Raw genomic sequence first — 23713 nt, forward strand, 5'->3', positions numbered from 1 at the left:
GCGCTACCACTTATAGCAGCACAACTTATGTCGTTCAGAGGTATGAATATCCCCCCTCACTCCCGAGTGACGTAAATTTATACCGACCTAAGCGCTACATCAATGGGGAGCTGCTACCGCTGCTCTGGGAGAGCGACTCCCGTCAGCTTAGAGAGGCTCCACTAGAGAGCCCACAGCAGCGCAGCTGCATCGGGACAGCTGTGAGCTCTCGTGTAGCCAGAGCCCAGGCCAAACAAACAGGTCTATCGACAGAACTCCAGAACTGGGTTCAGATCCTGTCAGGCAAACATGACAGTGTGAAATCGAAAATCAATGAACCAAAATTGGTGTGTTAGAAACTAGGCCTAATTGGTGGCTAAACTAATGACTGGAGGGGCTGTTCCACCCAGCCCTGCCTTCGGTCCTTAGAGAGACTTCAGGGAGAAAACCTGGCTACTGGAGCAAGCTGCACCCTCATGGCTGCCACCTCCACCGTCTCCGGGGCCTCCATCGTCCTGACTGAGAGCGGGAGCCACGTGACATCCCCACCTCCACCACACTGGCTAAACCCTGAATACTACCTGGATGTGAGACTTTATCACACGCACCAGCCGGCTTTTGTGTTCTTTCCCTTCCCACCTTATTTCTTCTCTTCCCTTTTTCCTCCTGTCTAACAGTCTGGCTCAGCCAGTCAAGAAGACCTGTATCGTTTGCAACACTGCTGTGAGGCTGTGGCCAGAAAGAGGCAGCAAAAGCAGTACCCTGAACAGCCCAATGCTGGGACAATTTGCCAGGCCTTTGAGCTGGCTGAGAAGACTGTGTGCTGTGCCTGTGTTTCTCCAGCGGTGAGGGCACAAGTAGGAATCAACACCAAGGACAGAAGTTGCATTTTCTATCTTGGCTGTTGTTTTGTCTTCCCCTTTGTCTTCTTAGGAAATGGGCTCAGACTTTAACAACAACAGCCGCTCCCACCCATCTCAGCTAACTTCCCTGGCCCCCATCAGGACAGTTAGTGCCAGTTTTAATACCAGCTAAGAGACTCTCAAATAAAGGGGATTTTCCTGCAAAAAGCTCTCTCCAGCTAAAGGGACAGGGAACAAGGGATGCTGTTAAAACAAAAGCCTTATTCAATACTTGACATTTCAGATGCTTTAACTGTGTTTCTCTCTTTTCTGCATCGTTAAGAAAAGTCTTTAAATGGAGCAATTGCCATATACTAAGCAGGCTGAGGTCTCTATATACCTTGTTTAACGCTGGACAGTTTCAGGGTCATGGTAACCTCTTTGACTCTTTTGCCCTTTATTCCAACCAAATTACTACAACAGTCCTACGGTCACCAGGTTCCCTTCCCCCAGTGCAGACAGAGATGGAGAAGGACAGGGCCTCGCAGGAAGAAGAACTGGGCAAACAGCAGGGTCTGAGCTGTGCAGAGCAAACAGGGCCATACTAAAGGGGACATCCCAGAGCCAGACATGAACTTCCCTTCTCCTCTCCACTAATCAGTCAGAAATCCCTGGGCTGCAACACCCCTTCTTCCAGGACCGATTAAAGTTACAATCACTAGCAGCATCTTAGAGCTGGTATTGGACCGAGACTATGGAGTGAACACGCCCCCTGGCGCCAGTGCGGAGTGCTCCCACTGCAGGGGGAGAGGAGCCCCTAGGACTGACTGTGGGGGAGTGTCCCTGGCTCCAGCTAGGGACTTCTCCCCGTGCAGGGGAAGGGGCGCGCTGGCAGCGCAGGGGAGAGGTGGACATGTCTCCCAGGCAGAGGGTGCTGGGGTGTGGGAGACGTCCTGGCACTCAGGCCATGCTCTGAGAAGCTCCCAGACTCTTGTTTACCAAACTGTAATGGAATAACAAAAGCTAAATAAAAATGGACAGAGGCTCTTGGGGAGGTGCAGGCTGCGGAGAGAGCTGAAAATGAAAAACATTTAGAATTTCTTGCTTCACTTGCCGGGCTGATTCTGCGGCATGAGTTGCAGCCAATCTCCATGCGCTCCTGGAGACGGGCGCTCCATCACTCTGGAAATGAATTCCCTGGCTTGGAGAGTATCGATCAGGAAGCCCTGCTCTCAGTCGGGAGCTGCTGAAGAAATGCCATGGATCCGCTCAGCAGGGAGTCCACGCCCCTTCTCACCTCCACGGCACCAAGCCAGCAAGCACAGAGCCAGCCTCAGTCGCTGCCCTGCCCTGCCCACGCCCACGGGCCCCAGTGTGATCACTCAGCTCACAGAGCAGGGGGCAGTGAACCTGCCTGGGTCTGCGCAGCACCCTGTACAGTGGGGCCCCAATCCTGCAGGCTCATTATTACTTAATTATCTAGCTGTCCTGGAGTGGGTTGGGGTGAGAGCTCAGGGCTCCCTGAGCACTGACTTCCCCATGGGCTGGGTCACGGCCATAGTTTGAGGGGAGCTGCAGAGTGTGTCTTGGGGACGCCAGAGGGGAACGTTTCTGAATCACAGCTCAAGTCCAGCCAAGCGAATGAAGTGCTGCTGACAGCACAATGCAAAGGGCAGTAGCAGAGCAGCTATCTGGGGAGGCAGGCCAGGCCACAGATGCCCACCCTCCCTGACCACTTGGCCAGCAGCCTCCCCTGCCCGAGTCAAGGGGAAAGACACCATCAGAGAGCACCGACCAGCACTGGGGCACATGGTGGCCAGGAGCCTGCGGTGTGATCTCCAGCGCAGAGGGAGCAGAAAGGAGCCCCAAAGAGGGCTGGAGGAAATGCCTGACCCAGAGTGACAGAGCTGGCGCTGTGAGCCCCACCCCCATGCCCATACACCCCATCCCATACACATACCCTTTATACAGCCCATCCCCATCAGACACCCCCCAAAACACACCCAATCCCCTACACACATCCCTCTCTACAGCCCATCCCCACCAGACACCCCCCACCCATACATCCCATCACCTACACACATCCCTCTCTACAGCCCATCCCCACCACACATACACCCCACGCCCATACAACCCATCACCCACACATACCCCTCTTTTTACAGTCCATCTGCACCAGACACCCCCTATCTGTTCCCCCATCCCTTACACACACATCCCACTATATAGCCCAACCCCATCACAGATACACCCTACGCCCATACAACCCCTCATCCACACATACGCCTCTATACAGCGCATCCCCCCCAGACACCTCCTCACCCATATAACCCTACACACACCACTCTATACACCCCAGACACCCCCTTCCCCAAGACAGACACACACACACATGCACACAGTAGATATGGGCGAGACTGTGACATTAGCTAGCCCTGGGGCAGCAGTAACATACTCCTCAGTGCCACTGCAGGAAAACGTAGCTTATTCCTGCAGCCAGCAGGGAGGCCTGTTGGGGTCTGATAAATCCTGAGTCTTGGCTCCTCTCTTCTGGCAGCACAAGCGTGTGGCACACAGGGCATCAGGCCCCAGAGCTTTGGCAACATGCCAGTTGGTGACCCTGCTGCCAGGTTAGTGTCTTTGGCCTGCCTCCCTTCTCTCACAGCCAGCCCTTGCAGCCAAATCCCTCCCCGGCTGGAACCCTCCCATGGGCAGATGGCAGCGCTACTAGGAAGACGCCTGCTTCTCTGCACCCAGTGCAGGGAAGCTAATGGGGGTCCTTGCGCCTTGGCCCAGGCCAGGCAAACGATCCAGCAGCCACAGACTAGGAGCGGAGCTCACCCAAGCCCATTGCAGCCACGGCCTGGCTGCTGCTGTGCAAGACACCCCCGTGACGAAGTGAGGGGGTTTCTTGTTTTCTGTGGTTTTCCAATGGTTTGCATGCAGAGGGGGTGGGACTCAGTGTCCCTGGGTGTTACTGGTTTAATGAGGTGAGGGGAGAGGGAGTTTGTTGTTACAGAGGACCAGAGAGGGAACTTGGGGAGCCGATGGCCTGGAGGATGGAGACCCCAGCGACTGGTGACCTGACGACCTGGAGACCCAGCGCAGGAGTCGCAGCCGGTTCTGGCCAGTGGGAGGACAATGGGCTGCAGAGTGAGGACCCGGTGACCTAACCAGCCGGTTCCAGCCAGAGGACAGAAGCAGGAGAGGAGGCCCCGGTTTACGACCCTGTTTACCTGGAGAGAAGACAATGGACAGAGGCGGGGCCTGGGGCCGGGGATCTCAGATGCCCAGCGGGAGCAGGGGGGCTCTGGGCTGGAGGGGGGGAGCAGGCAGAGCCCACCTGGATGCAGAGAGACTGGGATGTGCTGGGCTGAGGGAGGCCAGGCCTGAGGCTCAGAGAGTTTCCTGGGCTGTGTTCAACTCTCAATAAACCCTCCTGTTTCATGCTGGCTGAGAGTCACTCCGGTCTAGAGAACAGGGTTGCATCAACCCCTTCGGGGGTGGAGGCCCCGGGGGTCCAGAGCAAGGGGACTACCTGAGGGGGCCCACGGCAGAGACAGACGTGCTAAGGCTCCGAGAGGTGCGGCTCCAGGAGGTGGAGGGGCCTAACCCCGGGAGAGAGTGGACCCCCGAGAAGGGCTGTCGCACTGAAAGGGGCACCCCCCACGGACCGCACGGGGCCACGAGTGGGCACGATCTGTGAGTCCGTGACACCCCCCCCACACACACACGGACAATCAGCGATTCTGTTCCTGCTCCTCCAGGCCAAGTGAGGGGACAGGGCACACGCCACAAAGGGCTGGCTCCGCGCCAGCCAGGGCAGCCCACCAGCTACGTGGCGGTCTGGCTGCTACCTTGCAGTGGCAGGGGGCTGCAGGTTCCTTTGAAGTCGCAGGCCCAGGTCTCCTGCCCAGTAGTGAGGGCAGAAGGGGCGTGAGAGGCCCCGTATGTAGTGGGTCTGGGCTGTGCTCAATCTCATCATTAAGTTACATGCTAAATTGATTTTTTTAAATTCCCTTTTCTCTGGAGATGGCAAGAGCTTTACATCAGATTAGCCACTCCTGCCCTCCCGCCCAGCAATCAATGCCCTGTCATTACCCCCAGCCAGCATTAAGTGGGCACCCCCAGCAGGCCGCACACTCCAGGCAGGTTTACCTACGAGAAGAAGTTCCGTCATTTATGAACTTTGGACGCGGAGAAGGCAGCAGAGGAGGGGTAGGGAGTGGGACTGGGCTGTGGGGAGAGGAAGAAGGTCTCTCTCTCCTACCAGGGAGCTGGAGAACCCCAGGTGAGGAGAGGAACGGGCATGATGCGTTTCTTGCTGATTACTGCTCTGGCTCCGCACTGGGGTTTGGGTGACATCTCATTTCTGTCCTCGCAGGACTCAGCGCAGTGGCCTCACTCTTCTCACAAGACAGAAACTGGATGAGTTTTAAGAAATCTCTGTGGAGCCAGGTGAGTTTGTCTCCAGCAACTGTTCGGTCCTGAGGCCTTGGAGACACTGCGCTTAGCGAACACATCCTAACTCTTGGGCAGCATTGCTAGGTGCTGTTAAACAACTGCCAGGTCCCACCGCACGGGGGCTGCATGTCAGACTTCTCTCTCCCATCGCAACGCAGGGTTGTTGTGCAGCTTGTCGTAGAAACCCATACAGGCTCTGCAGATCCATGCACCACCCTTTGGGTTTTCAATGTCCAGGGCCATGAGCTCCCCCAGGCACTGCACAGCCTGATCAGATGCCTCCTGGAAAGTTCTTCCTGGAATTTAGCCAATATTTTTGCTTTTATAGTTTTATCCCATTCCACCAAGAACTGGGGCCAGTGCTCCAGGTGCCAGAGCTGTGAGCCACTGTTCCCTGCTCTGGGGGCTCAGGAGCGGGCCTGGAGCGTGGGGGAGGGCACAGGCCACCTGGGCTGCTGCTTCAAGAGGTTTGAAGTGGGAGGGCCTGAAACAAACCGCCAAAGCCACCTTTCTCCTTCAGCCACAGAAATGGCTGCTCTGCGATGGGTGAGCTGCACATGCTCCCTGGGGTTAGGGTGACCAGATCTCCCATTTTTAAAGGGACAGGCCCGTATTTCAGCCCTCCTGCAGGTGTCCCGACTTTTTCTTAAAATGGGCACATTGTCCCGTATTTTCTGTCCCCACCACATCAGGTCCTGCTGCTGGCCAGGTCCCTGCTCGCCAGCCGCCCGCCCACCACTGGTGAGTAGGCGGTCCAGTGGCAGATGATGGGGGTGGGTTTGCAAGGCTGGTGGCAGGGGAAAGTTACAGCAGGCCGGGTCTCAGTCAGCAGGGCCCAGCCACCGTCCCGTTTCCAGCCGGCACTGGCTGTGTGCTGCAAGCTGCCGCAGCAGGTGAGTGCGGGCAGGTGCCAACCGGTTACATGTCACCTCTGTTGCCCACCCATCAGCCCTTTATGTGCTCCCCCCTCGCTGTCCTCTTCCTGCTTTGTCCCTTTGCCCCCGCAGCCCCACTGCTCCCCCATATCTCCCCCGGCGGGGTGCGTCCCGCTCCCAGCGCTGTGCAGAGAACCAGCCCTGGTCAGCGCGTTCAGCTCACCAACAGCCTGGCCGGCGGGCTCCTTCCTTTCCCCTCTGCCTCTGGCCGGGCCGGCGCCCTGGGGAAGCCCAAGACACTCAGGCGCAGGGGCTGGCCAGGAGGAACCAAGCCCTGCATGTGCCAAAGCCCCACACAGCACTGGCACGGGGAAGCCTCTTCACCCCTCAGCGAAGCTCTGGGGTGGGGGGACGCGATTTCCAGCCTATTCCTGTCCTGACCCTGCAGGCTTCACAGCAGCCCTAGGACAGAGGCTTAGCCCCCTCTTCACCCCCAGCCCCCCGCTCTGGGGCCTGCCCCCAGGGAGGGGGGTCCTGCCGTCCCCTAGGCACCCTCCCCTGCTGAGCCACCTCACTGAAGCCCCTGCAGTCAGGTTCCCTGGGCCCTGGTACACAATTCATCCTTAGGGCTTAACCCCTTCCTGCCCGCACTGTAGCCCAAGGCGGCTGGGTTATGTCGATGGCCAGCAGCAGCCTGGAAGTATTAGCTGCCTTTCGACACTGTGCAAGCAGGAAGGGACAAGCCGCTTCCAGCCACAGGGAAATGGGGAGGATGAGCTCTGCAAAGACACTGGCCAGGTCATCCCTCCCCACACTTCTCCCATCCCTTCCCTCCCACAAAGGCTGCTGCTGGCCACATTCTGGTGTGAACCCTGGCAGAAATCGGGGGGGGGGGGCATGTGACCTGTGTGCCTTCCCCCCCCCCCACGTGTTGTCTTGGGAAGACGCGGCACCAGGTACCAGGAGAGGTGGGTCCATCCCAGGGTCTCAGCCAGGCATGGAGGGCGGAGAGCGCCAGGCAGGGAGGGTCTGGTCAGTCAGTCACCTCCCCCTGTGTGAGAGAGGTGTACGGGAGTGTGTCTGTGTCACCTCTCCCCGTGGGGGGGGTGTGGATCACTCCTCCCCATGTGAACCCTAAAGCCTTAAAGATAAGAAAGTAAATAAAAAGAATCCAACTACGCAGTATTTCTTTTTAACAGGGGCTCAGTCAACCTGATGTTAATTTGAATGTTTGTCCTGCATAGTTCCTATTGATTACCGTTGAACTTGCTTGAATATGAGTAATTTTACCAGGTGTCCCATATTCAGCATAGAGAAATATGGTCACCCTACCTGGGGTAAAACCTGGATTGTTTGGGCATGAACTTTAGCTGCACTCAGAGATGGCTGCAATGGGCAAGGCACAGAGGGATTAACTGCACAGCTGGCCAGTTGATGGGACTTTCCAAGCTCAGCTGCAAAAGCGGGAGAAGACTGTAAGCCCATTAGCTCCAGAGCAAGGAATGACCAAGCTCTGCTCATGCCCGCCCGCCACTTAAAGCAGACTGACCGCCCATGCTGGCAGACTCAGCCCTGGCCATGGCAACCAAACAGCCAAAACTTCCAGGCTCACTTAGTGGAACTAGTTTTACCTGGGGGTGAAGCCACGTACCCTGGAAACATTCCAACAGGTACAGAATGCAGCAGCTCATCTGCTCAGCAACACAAGTCAGCGTGAGTGCATCTCCCAGTCCACTGCACTGGGTTATCACTTGGGACAGAGTCCAGTCCAAGGTTTCTGTCCTGATAGCCAAAGCCCTCTGGGGGTTGAGCCTGGATCCCTGCTGAGACACAGCATTGCCAACACCAAAAAATCATGAGTCAGCTCCAACCATACAATTGGTCAAAAAACCGTAAGATCTTTTTAAATGATACATTAGAGGTTCCTGCATTCAGGCTGCACTTGGGTGGCTCTTTCAGGCTTTTCTCTGCAACCAGGAGGGCCAAAAGATTACCTGAAAAAGAGAGAACACAGAAATTCTCCCATAATCACACGATTCCCAGAGCTTGGGCTTTAAGAAAAACACCAAATATCAGGAGACGCCAAAAATGGCAAGACTTGGTGACACTGGAGACTATCACCGGGGGCAGAACCCTCACAGGAGCCAGCCCTGGGCTGTGGAGCTCACGGCCATAACAGAGAAGAGTGACTGTTTGTCTGGGTGATAGGTATAGAGGAGGGCCATTATGACAAAAGAAACACAAAATGCTTCAATAATGCCCAAGCTCACTGTCTCTTGCAAATGTGGGATCTGGGTCTGACTGCATTAGAGAGATGGATAAGAGTTCACTAAAAAGCTGCATTATAGGAAGGTGACGAATGAGAAGCCTTGAAACAGTCAGACCTAAATGCAAAACTCAGCTCTGAAACTCAGCCTTCCCTCAGCAAGATGTGTCCCCAGCCCTAAGCCTCCCTTCCACACACACAGGCTAGACGCTGATCGTGACCTGTCTGCTGCAGGTCGGAACCAGGACCCAGGGAGCAGTGTGGGGGGCTGATATTATTTCTGGTTATAAATACCTGGGAGGCGGCAGGTCTCAGGATGGGGAGGGCCCTAGAAGTCAGAGTTGCTAAAGCCGAATCCTTGGGATTTGCCTGGCTCACTCCCACACACCTGTGTCTCCTTGCTACGTTTTCATCTTCAAATCCAAAGCAGGAGCCTGAGCCTGAGCCTTCCGATGGATGTGCTTGTGGCCGAGCCATGGGCAGGCGAAGAACCCTGGTGGGACGTCCCGTCCATGGGGCTGGAGGGTGCAATGTTAATGCCACTCTTGGCAAGGTCATTATACTCTGGACAATACCAGGCACAATGGGGAACATCCCAGGGCCAATCAGGTCCCAAGGCAGGGCTCACGCAGGCTGCTTTCACCCTCCCCCTACTCCTTTATGGTGCTTCCATTTCACTGCTACATTGCTGTGCTTGCTGTGGGCTCCCTTGGGCCAGAGCTCTCCCTACACCCTCTGCACAGCGCTTCCAGCAGGGCCACCAGCCACAGCATCCTGAAAAGGGACACCATCAGCAGCGACTTCCCTAGGACCCAGAGGCACTGCTAAGGGCAGAGGGATGGGGTGGGGTCATTTGGAATTAATTGCATGTAGAGGGGATGGCAGGAAATTAATTGGGGACCGCCTGGCCAAGGATCATCCTCTTCTTACCACCTAGGGGCCTGAGCAAGGACCCCCCACCCCGGGCCCCAAATTGCCTAAGTGAGGCACAAGCATCTCTCAGGGGGTGTGGCACCCCCAGCCACTGATTGCCCTGGGTTCAGTGCTTGCCCCTGGTTGTGAGGTTGGTCTCTCGGTGTGAATCAAATGAACCAGTTTAGCCACAATCTGTAAGAGCCCCCCACTAACCCATTACAGATTGTGGCTAAACTGGCTCACATGGTTCCCACGGCAAGAACAGCGCCATGACGGGATTATACACTAATGAATGACAGTCTGTCCGCTCTGTGACCTGTGTCCCATGTCACTGGTGTGTCACACAGCTGTTTGCAGGCTGGAGATGCAGGTCTGGCTCTTACAGCCAGAGTCTTGCGCCCACCTCCCTCCTCCCCGCCCCTGTTCTGGGGAGATCTGGCCTGCGCCTCCCCGTTCGTTCTTTGTTACAGAGCTTGTCCGGAGAGACGGCTCTTTGGGAACAAAGCGCTTTCCTGAGTGAGGCTCTGCTGCCTTGCCTGGGACTAAATATGCAGAGACGCTGTGCGTTAGCCCTTTGATCAGCAATTTATCTCTCTGTGCCGCAGGTTCCTGGAGCCTGGCGTTTCCTTCCCGTGCTCAGCCCTGCTCCCCAGAGCCAGGGAGACAGGTGTGAGGAATTAGCTACAGGGACGAACTGCTGACAGGAACCGGCACCAAAAGCAGGGGACAGAGTGTAATGTTTATTACGTTTGAAGCAAAACAAACATGCGGCCTATTTATGTATCTGTAGAGAATTAATTGGGGAGCTCCACAAAGCAGCAGATTATAAATTAGAATCGTTTTCACCAACTCCAGCCCATTCATCTTATTTCAAAAGGGGCCTGTCGCCTCCGCCTGACTAATTCCTCTGCACTCAGCAGCGCTCTCACGCCAGCTCCAGCTCCCCACACGGGGCTGAAGGGTGGGGGTAGGTGAGGACACCTCCGCAGCAAGGTCAGCTTTGAGTATGGGGAGAAGACCCCTGAGCCTGGGGAGAAGGGGCCTCTTCCCTCGACCCTCCCCAAGCCTGGGGAGAAGGGGCCTCTAGCAGTCAGGGCCAGATGCCAACTAATATCCAGACCCTCCTGCCCCGAGGCCTCGTAACCCCAAGGCTGGTGCCTGGGAGCAAGGGGGGGGGCACCAGGGAGCCCCTTCAGGCTCAAAGGGGTGGGTGGAGAGGGCTGTGCCCTGGCCCCTCCCTTGCTGCCAGGTCATTCTGCGAGGATGGGCAGGAGGTCTGCCAGCCTTAGGCAGCACAGCGCTGGCTGGAGTCCTCTTGCTGCTCTGCTGAGGTTGCCTCTGCCAAGCTGCTTTGATGCTGATGCCTCGGTGTTAAATCAAAGGGTGCAGCCAAGTCCCCAGTGGGCGAGACGCTCCCCAGGCTGCGCTCCCACCTGGCGCGTGCAGGAGATGAAAGGGAGCAGCAGAGCTCTGTGGCTGCCTGTTGTGACAGCTCAGCTTACCCAATCAAAACACCAGGATGAGACCTGCCTCCTGACACTGCTCAGGGGAGACATGATGTGCCAGGTCCCATTCCCATCACCCCCATGCTGCTGAGCAACATCACCCCTGGATAAAAGAAGGGGGCAGGCTGCAGATGGCCCCAGCCCCAGATTGCCAGCCACCAGTCACTGAGCAATCCATCCTACCTGGCCTTGAGCAGCAAGTAGCTTGTCTGGCGCTAAAACTGCTCCCCTAGCAAGGAAGCACCTGTCCCCAGCAACAAGAGATTCTGACACGCAGTGAGGAGCAAGCCACAGCCAGGAGGGAGTGTGGGAGCTTCTGGGCCCCAGGCATGTTTAGGAAACTGCTGAAATGCAGCCCATTTTACACGCGTGCTGCAGACACCGGCTCCTGGGCAGGGAGCAGCAGCAGCCAGAACCCATCTCCCTTCCGGGAGCAGCGTGTGTCTCAGGTGCCCTATGCTTCCTGGCATCCCCACTGAGGCAACACATGGGGGCCTGCACTGCCCCCTGGGTGTCACCCTCCAGCGCCCTGAGCCAGAACCAGGCAAGGCTGCCACTGTCTCTCAGGTGGTGGGACTCTGCCAGCACAGAACAAAGCTGAGGTTTAGAGCAGGCTGGGCTCCACAAAGCCCCCCAGCGCTGGAGGAGGCGTTGTCCTGAGGCAGCCTGTCGTGGAGGAAGGATTCCAGCTATCCAGCGCTCTGCTGTCTCTCAAGTGCCCATCACCACAGTACCTGGGCTCCAGGGACCAGTAATGCTCTGCAGCGTTTCCCATCTTCCAAGTGCTTTACAGATGGGGGAGGGGAGGAATTGCCCCCTCTGGAGAAGGACAGGGGAAGGGCCAAGCCAAGGCAGTTGGTGTCAGAGCTGAGCTGAGCCCACGTCCCAGTGCTCCTGGTTCTCTCGCCAGCCCAGCAAGGCACCACGGCCAGGCCAGAGTCCGAGCCTGGCCCCTGCCTCAGGGCACCATGTGCTGCACAAGCACAGAACAGAGCCACCCTGCCCAGTTGCAGGCGGATTAAGCCTTGGAAAGAGCCTACACCCTGGCCCTCTTCAAATCCCCCCTTGCTCATGTGCCCTTACACCCTTCCTGGCTACTTTACCCTGTCCAGTCCCACATCTCAGCCTGGTCCATTCAAAGGCGACCAGGGAATGTCTTTGCCACCCAGGCTTTGGTTGGTGCCTCGCGTCTGTGACGGAGAGGGGAAAGTTCCAAGCTCAGGTAGGAGCAGAGGGGCCTGAGGCAGATCCCTCTGCCCATGAAAGGTTTCAGAGTAGCAGCCGTGTTAGTCTGTATCCGCAAAAAGAAGAACAGGAGGAAGAAGTGGGCTATAGTCCACGAAAGCTTATGCTCTAATAAATTTGTTAGTCTCTAAGGTGCCACAAGTCCTCCTGTTCTTCCCTCTGCCCATGTGAGTCCTACCCAATCCCATCACTGAAGGCTGCAGCAGCTGTGGCACAAAGTCTAAGCCTGCCGGGCCAGGCCTCTCGTGTCTGTGCCCCGTGCCTGCTGCCTAGCCACCCTCTTCCCCTCATCCAGAGGTTCAGGAGAGAGATATCCCACTAGTCACTGTGGCCAGCCTGGCCCCTGCAGATGGGGCTCTGCCTACAGCCTGACATCTATCACTCACACCCCAAATGGGCTCCGGAGCCACCGTTCCAGATGCCAGATGTACTCAACCATATTGGTGCAAATAGTGAAACAAATTGATGTTAAACAGAAATAAGTCACCAGGGCCAGACCATATTCACTCAAGAGCTCTGAAGGAACTCGGATATGCAATGGTAGAGCTACTCACGATGGTACGTAACCTAGCGCTGATGTCAACCTCTGTACCAGATGACTGGGGGATAGCTACTGTGACATCGACTTCTAAAAGGGCTCCAGAGGCGATCCCGGCAATTATCAGGCAAACTGGTTGAAACTCTAGTAAAGAATAGAATGATCAGACACAGCTGGACATGATTTGTTGGGGAAGATGCAACATGGCTTTTGTAAAGGGAAATTATGCCTCACCAATCTATTTGAACTGTCTGAAGGTGTTAAACTTGTGGACAAAGATGATCCAGTGGATATAGTGTACCTGGACTTTCAGAAAGCCTTTGACAAGGTCCCTCACCAAAGGCTCTTAAGCAAAGTAAGCTGTCATGGGATAAGAGGGAAGGTCCTCTCATGGACCAGTAACTGGTTAAAAGACAGGAAACAAAGGGTAGGAATAAATGGTCAGTTTTCACAGTGGAGAGGTAAATAGCACGGTCCCCCAAGGATCTGTATTGGGACCGCTGCTGTTCAACGTGCTCATAAATGATCTGGAAAAGGGGGTAAACAGTGAGGTGGCAAAGTTTGCAGACAATACAAAATTACTCAGTATAGTTAAGGCCAAAGCAGACTGAAGAATTACAAAGGGATCTCACTAAACTGGGTGACTGGGCAACAAAATGGCAGATGAAATTCAATGGTGGTAAGTGCAAAGTAAGGCACACTGGAAAACATAATCCCAACTATACATACAAAACGATGGGGTCTAAATTAGGGGTTACCACTCAAGAAAGAGATCTTGGAGTCACTGTGGATAGTTCTCTGAAAACATCCACTCAATGTGCAGCAGTAGGCAAAAAAGCGAACAGAATGTTAGGAACCATTAGGAAATGGATAGAGAATAAAACAGAAAATATCATAATGCCGCTATACAAATCCATGGTTGGCCCACACCTTGGCTACTGTGTGCAGATCTGGTTGCCCCATCTCAAAAAAGATATATTAGAATTGGAAAAGGTACAGAGAAGGACAACAAAAATTATTAGGGGGCAGGGGTGCTGGAACAGTTTGTACAGTGGGGGGGCTGAGAGCCACTGAACCAAACTGTAAACCCTGTATATGATGGAAACCACTTCAAGCCAGGGGGTGCGGCAGCACCCCCAGTACCCCTAGTTCCAGCACCTATGTTAGGGGGATGGATCAGCTTCCCAATGAGGAGAGATTAAAAAGACTGGGGCTGCTCAGTTTAGAAAAGAGACGACTGAGGGAGGATGTGATGGGGTCTATATAATCATTAATGGTGTGGAGAAAGTAAACAGGGACTTGGGTCACCTGATTAAATGAATAGACAGCAGCTTTAAAACCACCATAAGGAAGTACTTCTTCACACAACACACAATCTGTGGAACTCACTGCCAAGGGATGTTATGAAGAGCAAAAGTGTAACAGCGTTCAAAAAGAATTGGAGAAGTCCATGGAGGACAGGTCTATCAATGGCTATTAGACAATATGGTCAGGGATGCAACCCCATGCTCTGGGTGTCCCTAAGCCTCCTGTCAGAAGATGGAACTGGCCGACGGGGGGGATCCCTCAAAATTGCCCTGTTCTGTACATTCCCTCTCAAGCACTGGCCCTGGCCACTGTCAGAGACAGGAGTGGTCTGATCCAACATGACCGTTCTTTATGTTATGTTCTTATTCTTCCCTGCACACCGCCAGGCCAATGCAGCCCCAGGCCACTGGAAAACAGGCCCAGACACTAGCTCTCCCTCCAGCTCTGCTTCCCCAGCCTCCCCTCCCTGCTCATTCCATGGTGCTGAACTCTGTTGCCCCAGACACTGGGGCTGGGCCGTATTAATGCTCCCCTGCCCAGAAGGTGCTCCCAGCAGCTCCAGGAAGACGAGGGGACAGGTCACCTAAGCGCTGTAGGCACCTGCAGGCACCCAAGTAGATTCAAGCAGAACGGGATCATGTCCAAATCCTTGAGTGTATCCAGAACCAGGCAGCAGGCAGGGAGATGGGCAGCCTGTGCTCTGCCCTCCCAGCAGGCAGTGCACGGGGACACGTGAGAGATTCGCTTCGCTGAAGGTGGGTGTATGTCCCCGTGCGTGGCCGGAGTTGGGACCAGGTGCCCTTCATGGCTTGATAGTGCCAGGTGTGCTTGGCATCAGCTTCTGAGCAACAGTTCTGCAGTTCATGCTTTGGCTTCTGCCAGCACCTCAGCACAATGCTGACAGGCACTTTGTGGTGCTAGGCATCAGGGCCACAGTGCCCAGGCCTTGGCACAAAGACCTTCCTCTCGCCCCCTGAGCCACTTCCGAGCTTCAGGGCCTCGCTCCAGGGGCTTTGCTGCTTCACCTGCCATGGCTTCTCCCTGGGACGGGGCCTGGCTCCGCTCACAGAGAAGCACATTCTGAAGGTGTGAGGCTGCTCCCTGAACACGCCCGGGCTCCCTGCCTGTGCTGGGCTCTGCATGTCCTGCAGCACGACAGGGGCAAGGGAGGCTCTTGCCGAATGCTAAGCCCATGTTTATAATTGGTGCCTCGCAAAGAGCCGCCCTGAGGCAGGATGGGTCAGGGCGCTAGCCAGGTGCAAACTCCTGCGCTGCCACAGATGCCCTGTGGGACCCTGGCAAGTCCCTTAGCCCCTCTGTGCCCCAGTCCCCAGCTGTACAAGGGGGATAACAGCCCTGCCCTGCCACACAGGGGCACTGGGAAGGTACAGACAGTAAAGACAGTGAGGTGCTTGGATCTGGGATGATGGGGGCCAGATTAATAGATAGATAGATAGATAGAAGGTGTATAGGGATGGATGGATAGACAGATATCCTGGCCTCTTCCAGGGTCGATGGCACCTTAACCCCTATGCTGCAGCCGGAGCAGCCTGTGTCAGTGCACAGACTGGGTGCGATCCCCAGCAGTCCTATGGACAGAGGGCAGAGTGGAGCCAGCTGGACAGCTTGGCATGGGCTCAGTTTCAGGCCCCAGTGTAGAGGTACCCAAGTTACATAGGTACACTCCATGGCAAGCACCTAAATCTGCTGCTCCCCCAGGACCAGGGATCCCTCCGTACGGGGAGGAGGCAGGGGGCCAGGCAGCAGCTTCCGGGGTGGGTGGCTGCCAAGTAATTTACCTGCTCTGTGACAGGCACAAAGCAAGCGTCCCGCCAATTAACTGCTGCTCTGTCTGTGTTTCAGCTGCAGCCCCCCACTCCGCGGCTGGCAGGCTGATCATTTATATCGTTACAAGAGAGTTTGTTCGAACAGGGTTACTAATTAGTACAGAAATACTATTAGCATCGGTCCCACATTCCAGACATTTGTATTAATAATAGGAGGACTTGTGGCACCTTAGAGACTAACAAATTTATTAGAGCATAAGCTTTCGTGGACTACAGCCCACTTCTTCGGATGCATATAGAATGGAACATATATTGAGGAGATATATATACACACATACAGAGAGCATAAACAGGTGGGAGTTGTCTTACCACCTCTGAGAGGCCAATTAATTAAGAGAAAAAAAACTTTTGAAGTGATAATCAAGCTAGCCGAGTACAGACAGACAGTTAGATAACAAGTGTGAGAGATTCAATGTTTGTAATGGCTCAACCATTCCCAGTCCTTATTCAAACCGGAGTTGATTGTGTCTAGTTTGCATATCAATTCTAGCTCAGCAGTTTCTCGTTGGAGTCTGTTTTTGAAGTTTTTCTGTTGTAATATAGCCACCCGCAGGTCTGTCACTGAATGACCAGACAGGTTAAAGTGTTCTCCCACTGGTTTTTGAGTATTTTGATTCCTGATGTCAGATTTGTGTCCATTAATTCTTTTGCGTAGAGACTGTCCGGTTTGGCCAATGTACATGGCAGAGGGGCATTGCTGGCACATGATGGCTAATGTTTGTTGGCATTGAATCAAGACCAGAGTTGGGGCGAGGGTGGAGCCTGGCCCAGGAGACAAGGGCTCAGCCAGGCTCTAGCAGGATCTGATCCCATCTCCTAGGCAGGGAGAGCAACTAGGAGAGCTGGAGCCATGGTCAGATTAAGTTGTTTGTACAGCACCTTGCACATCGGGTTCCTGCTCTGGCACTACGGCAATGCACCTAATAAATAATGCTAAATTCAATCTGGATTGAGGCCCCGTCCGAAGACGTATGGGGTGGGGACTAGAAATTAAAGAGTGTGAGAAGAAGCAGGACCGGAGAAGGAAATTGGGAGGAAGGAGCTGAGAGTGTGCGAGAGGGGGCAGGGAACAGCCCAATAAAATGAAATGTAAAGTGGATGAATTATTTACTGCAAGAAACAATTGCGAAGTCCCTCACTCTGGCTCTGTGCCTTCTCAGAGAGGATCTGCAGCACTTCTCCCCAGCGTGTTGCTGAGTGATTTTTTACGACTGGATACACGAGGCCGGATAATCTTATAAGAGACTCCAGCAGATTGGTTTAGTATTGATCATGTGCTGAATGTAAAGGCTTTCCACATCCATCTGCTCCTGCTCCCAGACTGACAGCTCGCCCGGACCTGGGTCTTGCCCCAGGCATTTGCACCCAGGAGTCCTGGTGTCACCACTGTCTGGGGCAAAAGCACCCCCTGCCCCGGCACATTCACCCCAATGGTGAGGGGAAATGGGCACAAAAGCAGCTTCAAGGCCAAGGGTTAAAATGGTGCTAAGTGGAGCCCAAATGGTTGGTCCTCAGTGAGCCTTTCAGTAAAATCCCCCACCCCACCCCCAGCTCTGGCAACAGCACAGCTCCACAGCAGGGCAGGCCTAAATCACACCGTAGTCAGATCTACACTAGGGCCCCTCAGTCGCTCCCGACCCCACAGCACTGGCCACTGGGCCCATGGCTACAGCACAGCAACCTGCAGAGCCAGGCACCAGACAAAGCTGCCCTCCATCCAACCCACAGTTCAACTGCTCCCTCCCCAAAGATATGATACAGTGTCCATCCACAACCCTGGGCACAAGGCAGGCAGCCATCAGGATGGCATGGCTTTCCCAGCTCTCCCCCTGAGAGCCAAGTAGGGTGACCAGATGTCCCGATTTTATAGGGACAGTCCCGATTTTTGGATCTTTTTCTTATCTAGGCTCCTATTACCCCCCACACCCTGTCCCGATTTTTCACATTTGCCGTCTGGTCACCCTAGAGCCAAGCTGGAGTGACTTGACTGAGACAGACACAGCTCAGAGAGGGACGTTGAGGGCTTAACAATGGAAACGCCAGCGGCACGCATGCACAAAGGCAAAGGGAGAGCCACACAGCTGAATTTCAGCTCAATGCCAGTTCTCTCCTGGCCAATGGCCCCTCCTTGCCCCGTCAGCTCAATGCCAGTTCTCTCCTGGCCAATGGCCCCTCCTTGCCCCGTTCCCTGAGGAGCCCAGCTCTAGGGCTGTCAGAAAGCTCCCTGAGCTCACCCACAGCTGGCTCTGCTCTGCCAGGCCCTGGGCTCTGAGTGTCTTCTCAGCATTCCCTACCTGGCAAGCACAGAACTGGGGCTGCCTTGGGCTGTTTGGCTGAAACTGGAGAAAGTTTGCACCTGTGGTGGAGGGGTGGAACCAGGCAGGGGTAGGGGGAGGATGCTGGGACAAGCCACACGCCAAACTGGAAAGAGTTCAGGGAAGAGCAATAAAGATGCCCCCAGCAGGGATGGAGTCCTGGGGAGATTAACACAGCGAACTCCATACGGCTGAGCAGGGGGGTGCGGGGCTGGCTGCGGCCGGTATCTGGCACTGGGGGAGGGGAGTTACTCAGGGTGACACACAGGGTAGAACTAGGCCACAAGGGATGGAGCTAAGAAAGGAGTAAGATCCAACAGGCCAGCTCCCTGACAGCCGTACGCAGGTGCAGGGCCGGCTCTGGCTTTTTGGCTGCCCCAAGCAAAACAAAAAACAAAAAAACGTGCGGCACAGCCGGAGCGCGGGTGCAGGGGGACTGGCTGCGGGGGGGGGAGAGGGGAGGGAGCGGGCGGGAGAGAGAGAGAAGAGGGCGGCCAGGACTACAGCAGGGGCGCTGCCACGCGGCCCCTCCCGCTGCGCCGCCTCCTGCCTCCTGCCGCGAGGGCTCCGCTCCGGTTGGCAGGGAGGGAAGGAAGAGGTCTTCCTCTGGTTCTCCGCGCCGCCGCCCCCTACAAGGCGGCTGGAGCAGAACAAAAAAAAGCGGCCGTGCCGCCCTAGGATTGGGCGGAACGCCGCCTCGAACAATCTGCCGCCCAAGCACCAGCTTGCTCAGCTGGTGCCTGGAGCCGGCCCTGCGCAGGTGCTGATAATGGGGGCATGGTACCTGAGGCCAGAGAAACAGGCCTTCTGCCCCTCAATGAGATGGTGGTTGCAGAGGGCACAAGCTGGCTCCCAAAGCTTCCAGTCCTGGGGCCAACTCAGGCAGTTTGACCCTTCTGCTGCTGCCCCTCATGCTCAAGCGCTTTGCACAGGGAGTGGGTGAGGCACTTGTTTGGCAAGGGGGTTTTCAGACCGTGTGGAAAGGGTTAAGGAAGGAGCAGCAGAGTAATTGTGAGTTAATATGGTCCTGTGTTTTTTATTACACTCAGCGCATTAAATTGATAGTCTGGTACCAAAGGCCAGAAGTGTCACCTCTCAACAAGATGAAATCTATGTAGCCCGTGGACAGGGGAAGGCTGGAAGATTTATAAAGACCTCCATAAAATTAACATTTGGATGGGAACGAGAGGGAAAAGAAACCATGAATTGCAACAGCAGCAGCCTGGTTAGCGAGTCTCTTTGCATTTTCACGGCTTCCATCCAACTGGACAGATACTGCTGATGGTCAGAAAAGCTGCCCCAGCCTGTCCTGCCTGCTGGATGGATCTGGAGTGTCTTCATCAGTGGAAAAGGCAAAATCTGGGCTCCTGTAAGAAGGTGCCCTGTGGCGGGACTGGGGGAGCCCAGGGCAGGTTTAGCAGGGAGCTGTGGGTCAGGATTGAGGGCAAAGGCTGAGGGAGCAGTGATATGGTTGTACTATTTACACACCCAAACCCATGTGATGGCACTGGCTGGGCACAGCCGGGGCCCATCTAACCATGTAATAAATACACACAAACATGCCAGGCTTAACCCTCCTCCCTGTCTCCTTAGAGAGGGGACCATAGCTCGGCCCAGCTGCACAGGGCTGAGTGAGCAGCAGCACCTGTGATGGACAGATAGCACGTCATGGTGTGCACACACACACACACACACACACACACACACACACACACACTGTACCCACATGCCTGCATCATGACACTCTCCCGTGCACACGCATACATGGCAGCTTCACACTTACACTCAGCCACGCATCACATTCATCATGTTTGTGCTCACACACCTGGCCCGCCCGGTGGAAATGGAGTCATTACCGGCAGTGCCGGCAGTCTGAGTGCTTTGCAATTAAAGTGAGAAAAGGTTTATACAGGAATAAATCTGTGTTAATGAGGTAAATCCTAGTCCTGCCCTGACAGGCTCTCAATCAAAGCTGGGAATTTGGCAGAAGGGGGAGAGAACAAGGATGGGGCCGTGTGCTGCTCCCGGCCAGAAGCCAGGACTGCGGGGGCAGACGTTCCTAGGATCAGTAGCTGCTCATGCCTGGGTCCCTCCAGGTGACGCCTTCCTGCCTGCGGTCAGCAGGAGGCACTGAGACCTCCTCAGGCCCAGGCAGGTTCTGAGATCCGGGGTCTGAGGGCTGCACTCAGACAAAAGGCTGTGACTGTGCAGGTAGCCAAACTGAGAAACAGCTGAGCCAATCAGTTCCGGTTGGGGAGTGGGGAGAAGATTGGGACGCCTCCTGCCTCCAGGCCTCTCACCCCGACTCCCCTGGGGATCCCTGCACTGGATGGGCTGGGAGACAGAGGATCCCCATGTGGGCCAGGATGGTTCGGATTCCCCACATTGGATGCCTCTCTCCCTTGTCTGGTTCCCAGGACTATCGCTCTAACCCTGCCACCTGCCTAAATGAGGATCCACTTAGCCTGAAATCCTGCTACAGCCCCTGAGCAGCGGCTCCCATTGCGTAAAGCCGTGCAGCTGCAAAGTAAACGGTGCACTGGGATTCCAGCAGGGTCTGGCAGGCAAGGCCGGGGCAGTGCGCAGAGAATGTAGCTGTCTAGGAAACAAGGGAGGCAAAGTCGCTCGCTCTCCGCATCTCACTCCAGTCCCCAGCGCACTCCTCCTCATCGCAGCCTGTCAGCGGCACTGCTGAATGAACCAGCCTATGCACTGAGCCCTGATAGGCGTGAAGGGGGCTGGGGCTGGAATCAGACGCCCAGGTCCCTGCGATGGTATCCCGGGGGGGGAGGAGCTGGCTGTCCATCTTACACTGCCCTGAGGCAAGCAAGGGGCAGGTGCTCAGAACGGTCACCCAAGCACCCCCTGTCCTCCAGGGGACCCCTTGCCCTGAGTTCCTCCTTCCCCCAGGGCACCCCCTTAGCAGCCCAAGCAGGGCATTTCTGCTGCTTTCCTAGGACTAGGACAGGAGCGGTGAGAGCAGCAGGAAACTCCCAGGGACAGGAGCAGGGGCAGAACTTCAGGAGGTCCCAGGGGTGGCCGGGTGGGGGAATGGGACTGAAGAAGTTAGCTCTCCCTGCATGGGTCTGGCTTGCCCGTAGCTCTGCGTGAGCTGCCTGACAAAGCCAGCTCGTGCCAAACCCCTACACTAGTGGCCCCTGACTCCCCACCGCCCGCCTGAGTGGCTCCGCCTGCTCCCCGGTCTCTTGCACTCACAGACACTGTTGCTCACGCCTGCTGTAAATTACCTGCTTTGCATTTTGCAGCAACAACTTAACAGTATTAATTTATAGTGTTCTGTCTTTAACAAACATCATTATCATATCGCCAGCCAGGATTATGCAAATCCTGGAACAGGAAATATTTCTCTCCCCAAAGTCACCTTGATTTATCAGTTTTAGCCCAAAATGATACAGACAAGAAAGTCAGTTTGGAGAATGTGATAGATATGTGACCCCTCCAGTGCCCCCCTACTGGGCAGGCCCAGCTCACAGGACTCACTGCATGTCCGGGCCAGGGCAGCCCTTGCAAGCTGCGCCTGCATCTGGTGACTAGACTGTGACGAAGTGGGACTGTTCTGAATGTTTTCCTCAGTTTCCCCTATGCAGTTTTTAAGTATCTAGGTGGTGGGATAAGGGTGTATGGCTGCTGCAGAGCAAAGGGCCCGTGTACATAAATGCCCGACACTCTGTCTCCTAGCAACTGATGGCCTGGGCCCCTCCTCTGCAAAGGTGCCAACTGAAGGTGTTGGAGACAAAGGGATCAGGTGACCTCCTGGTCTGGGAAAGAGACAAAGCCCAGAGAAGGAGGGACTGGACGGGGCTTGGAGTTGGAGCTACCTGGGGACTAGGAGTGAGGGCAGACGCGGGTGTCTGGCTCTCTGAACCCCATAATGGACCCGGCCGAGGGGTCCCGTTCGCCGCTGTACCTACAAACTCTGTTTTAGACCGTGTTCCTGTCATCTAATAAACCTGTTTTACTGGCTGGCTAAGAGTCACGTCTGACTGCGAAGGGGGGGGTGCAGAACCCTTTGGCTTCCCCCGGACTCCGCCTGGGCAGACTCGCTGTGGGAAGCGCACGGAGGGGCATACGCTGAATGCTCCCAGGAGAGACCCAGGAGGTGAAGCCGTGTGAGCTTCTTGCCCTGAAGACAGTCTGCTCCAAGGGAGAGGAGGCTCCCCAAAGTCCTGACTGGCTTTGTGGGGAGCAGTTCCAGAGCATCGCCCGGGGACTCCGTGACACAGACACTCCACACAGGGCCTGTGCCATGCAGCCTGCCATGAAACCAGGCACCGGCTGGGGAGTGAGCCAGGCTTGGGGCATGGGACACAGGCCGGGCAGGCAGAAAGAGATTCCTGGAGTGAACGCCAGTGAAACACACCCCTTCCCAGTGCAAAACGGACCTATGGATAGCTCCCTGGCATAGCTCTCGCAGGCAAGGGGCAGATGAGGGGGATAGGGGGGTGGGTGAGGGCCAGGGCCGGCACTTCCATTTAGGCGACCTAGGCGGTTGCCTAGGGTGCCAGGATTTGGGGGGGGGGGGGCGGCAATTCGGCGGCGGGGGGGTCCTTCCGCGCTCCGGGTCTTTGGCGGCAATTCTGCGGTGGGTCCTTCACTCGCTCCGGGACCCGCTGCCAAAGTGCCCCGAAGACCGGGAGCGCAGAAGGACACCCCCCGCCGCAGAATTGCCAACGACGACTGGGAGCACGGAAGTACCCCGGCCTAGGGTGCCAAAAACCCTGGCGCCGCTCCTGGTGAGGGCACGCTGTCGCGGATTGCGGGGGAGTTAGGGCCCTGCACCCCCGGCTCCCTGCGATTCACCATGACTCTCAGCCAGCCAGTAAAGCAGAAGGTTTATTTGGATGACAGGAATACAGTCCAAGACAGGTCTTGCAGGCACTGACAACAGGGACCCCCTCAGTTAGGTCCATCTTGGGGTCCCCGGGCGCCCCAGCCCAGCCCCCCTTGGGAGGTCAGAGCCATCTCTGCCTCCCAGCCACATCACCAGCCAGCTCCCAGCCCCCTCCCTTCAGCGACCCCTCCCACAGCCTTTGTTCAGTTTCCCGGACTAAGGAGTCACCTGGCCTTCAACCCCTTCCTGGGTTCTCATGTTACACACTCAGGAATGCGCCCTCGGGCAGATCCCATCTTCCAATGCAGACTATCCCAGCCACACTCCCCTGTCAGCACTCACAGACCACAGTGAGAACAGGCCCAGTTCGTCACACACGCCTAGGCAGGGAACACAGTTCAGTACTTTACAAATCAAGCAGAGGAAGTAGTGCTTAGTGCTGAGCAGAGCTGGGCCTCCCCTCCGCCCCATCGTCAAGGGCTCTGAATGTCTCCCCTCTGGCTGTTTGGTAGTGAATTCCCAGTGCTGGCAGAGAGGGCTAAGGCAGCCCTACCGAAATAACGGACAGCGGCACCAGCTGCAGCTCCCTAGTTAAGGCTGGGCTGAGTTTTGCACTTAAGGCAGGAGTTCAGCCTATCTGTTATGTGTGAGAAACGCAGTGCATCCTCCCCAAACTCACCGCATTGACGCATCAGGCCCAGAGTGACTGGTCTGAGGGCATACAAGAAAAGCTGTTAACTGCACCAGGCATTCGTGCTGAGT

The 23713-nt window shown here is 55.8% G+C and overlaps 1 long non-coding RNA gene across 1 annotated transcript; it reads right to left on the reverse strand.

Moving 5' to 3' along the window:
* Positions 1–8040: 8040 nt before the first annotated feature.
* On the reverse strand, positions 8041–15918 carry LOC135975390 (uncharacterized). The gene is made up of 2 exons (XR_010592418.1): positions 12646–15918; positions 8041–8154 (listed from the first exon to the last, which is right to left on the reverse strand). It is a non-coding gene; the product is annotated as an uncharacterized LOC135975390 (long non-coding RNA).
* Positions 15919–23713: the final 7795 nt, after the last annotated feature.

This window comes from Chrysemys picta, chromosome 13 (assembly GCF_011386835.1).
Source record: "Chrysemys picta bellii isolate R12L10 chromosome 13, ASM1138683v2, whole genome shotgun sequence".
Lineage (NCBI taxonomy): Eukaryota > Metazoa > Chordata > Testudines > Emydidae > Chrysemys > Chrysemys picta.